Below are 2,875 nucleotides of genomic sequence, written 5' to 3'. Positions count from 1 at the left end.
TGAGTCACCCACTTAGGTCTGGATAAATTACACAAATTCTCTGAGCCTCAGTCATTTCATCTATAAGAGAGGGCTTATTGCAAGGGTGAAAGTGCTATTAATAGGGTTACAATGCCTGTTGTAGCATCCAAGATACGTTTAGCTGTGAATATCGTTGTCATCACTACCGCTGTTAATACCAGAGTGGTACTAGCTATGGGTGGGATCGCTGATGGAGAAGTACTCTCGGTGTGGATACGCTGAGTTGGGGGTGTCTGCCGGACATCCTAACAGAGACACCCGGAAATCTTGGATGGGGGTGTGGAGATCTAAAATTTGGATTTTGGTTTCTGCTCTCACGGTCCTCATGGTGCCACCAGATGCGCCGTCAGCATGCAGAAGGACACCGGCGAGTTTGTGGATCTGTACCTGCAGCGAAAATGCTCTGCCAGCAACTGCATCATCGGCGCCAAGGACCAAGCGTCCATCCAGGTGAACGTGGCCGAGGTTGACAAGGTGACAAGCAGGTTCAACAGCCAGTTTAAAACCTACACTATCTGCGTGGGCATTCACAGGGTGGGGGAAGTCAGATGACTCCATTCTTTAACTGGCCAAGGCCAAAGGCATCCTCTCGAAGAACTTCTGACTGAAGAGGATCACAGATGTGGAATGTTTGTCATAAATAAATAGTAATAAATAAATAAATATAATTGGATTTTGTTGAGCCATTGCAATAGGTGACCGTGGTGAGGGAGCTAGAGCATAAGAGAGTGGCTGTAGTGATGGGCCATGGGGGTGAGGCCGGGAGGGGAGAGACAGAAACAGGAGGAGGCTGAAAATGACATGGGTGAGGACTGCCGTGGAATTGACGGAAAGTGCAGTGGTTTTCAAAGGAGGAGAAAGCCTGAAGGCATTGAGTTCATGGTTGGGGTGCAGTACCGGTGTTTAAGGTTTCAAAGGGGTGAGAGAAGACAGATGGAACCTTGAAGCTGACGCGGAGGAGAGGAGGACGTCACTGTGGAGGGGCTGGTACAATGCTGAGGCTGGGCTGTGGGACGGACCTTGCAGGGACCTAGAATCATGCCTGACTCGGATGGAGAGGGACAGAGAGGAAAACCTGTGCTCAAGTCTGATGGAAGTCAGGAGCTGGGCGGGTGTCTCAGGCACACTGGGGCTTTGAGAGGTAGAGCCAGGTGCTACTGACCTCAATGAGCAGGGGCCGTCTACACGGGCAGTCGACGGATGCTTCAGACACGCTATTCTGGTGCTGGGAGAAGGCCTTCCCTGCCTGGGGCTTTCTGGTACGTGAAGCCTGGAAGAATGAAAAGTCATCACTGAGGGCTTGGAGGCTGTGTCTATGATATGTTACAAATAAATATAAATAGAGAGGAAATCTCGGAACTAAGGGTAATTTTTTTCAAGTTTTAAAATTTTTTTGGATAAATTCTTATATATTTATCTATATATCTGAGCTGTTTAATAAATGTTTGCTAACTATCAGTAAATGGCATGTATCTACACACTACGCCTTGAAATTTTCTTTTTTTTTTTTTTTTTTTTTTTGCGGTACGCGGGCCTCTCACTGTTGTGGCCTCTCCCGTTGCGGAGCACAGGCTCCAGACGCGCAGGCTCAGCGGTCATGGCTCACGGGCCCAGCTGCTCTGCGGCATGTGGGATCTTCCCGGACCAGGGCATGAACCTGTGTCCCCTGCATCGGCAGGCGGACTCTCAACCACTGCGCCACCAGGGAAGCCCGAAATTTTCTTATTTCTCTTCCTAATGTTGTGTTTGGAGTTGTCTTCTGTCTGATGTTGCCAGAAGAAAGCTTCATTTATTTCTAATTATTCTCTACACCAGAGTCATGGAGACATAAGTTTACTTGACGTTGCAAAAATGCTTCACGCAAAGATATAATCAGTCATCATGGGATCTTGAAAGACTTGCCTAAAATATCACCAAGGTCTTCCTCAGTTGTCCCCAAGCTTCAGGGCACAAAGGAATCTTCTTGAGTGCTTGTTTAACATGCTGGCTCCCATGCCTGACTCCAGCTTCCCCCATCAAATTCTGATTTGGAGGTAGGGAATGGGGTCTTGAGACTGTATTCTTAGCAATTACTTGTGACAGTCCAAGGACCACACTTTAAGATGCACCAACTTATCTTGAAAGTGTCTGTGATCAAAAAAGTCAGTCTTTTCCCCAACCTCTCGCTGCCAGGTTTGCGTTATGAAGTATGAGGGGGCTGACCTCAAGGTGACTGACTAATCTGTCAACACAATTCCTTGGGAAGATGCTCCGCTCGGCACCTCATTCCAATGTGATGGCACAAAGGCAGATCCTCTCACAGATTACGCCGCCAGTGCCAGGTCAGGCAGGGAGGGGATGGGAGTGTGACTTACTGATCACCTTGCCCTTTCAACATCTAATGGCCCGACCCACCACTGACCCCAGACCCATGGCCCAAAAAGCATTTGAAGGAATTTAGGAAAGTTGACAGAGGTACAAGGAAACAAAATAAGCACTGCTAATTTGTTGCCTCACAGAAGTAACTGTTAGGCAAAGTAAGATCTTTTAGGGATAATAGTCTTCTAATTCTTTGGGGGCATAGAATCGTCACCATTTCTATCTTCACCATCATCATCAACATCACAATAATCAATAGTTACTAAGCCCTCGTAAGATACGTCTTAGATGTATTATGGGAAAGAGACCCTGAGAGGTATAATTTTCCATTGCATTTCCAGGCCTTTGGGCAAAAGGATTTTATCGAGCCATCTCTAAGGGTATCAAAATTATTCTTTAGTATCTGCACAGAAATGATATCTCCTTCTCATAGACATGAACGTCCTTCCATTTCAATTCATCTGAAGGTCTGTCGTACTTCCTTTAAAGACGTACT

General features: G+C 46.8%; 1 pseudogene across 1 annotated transcript; it reads left to right on the top strand.

Moving 5' to 3' along the window:
* Nucleotides 1-372: 372 nt before the first annotated feature.
* LOC307196016 (small ribosomal subunit protein eS21-like) lies at nucleotides 373-625 on the top strand (annotated as a pseudogene). The gene has a single exon. The product of its transcript is annotated as a small ribosomal subunit protein eS21-like (transcript).
* Nucleotides 626-2,875: the final 2,250 nt, after the last annotated feature.

This window comes from Stenella coeruleoalba, assembly GCF_951394435.1.
Source record: "Stenella coeruleoalba genome assembly, chromosome: 13".
In the NCBI taxonomy this organism is placed as follows: domain Eukaryota; kingdom Metazoa; phylum Chordata; class Mammalia; order Artiodactyla; family Delphinidae; genus Stenella; species Stenella coeruleoalba.
This window is presented reverse-complemented; position numbering and strand designations above follow the sequence as displayed.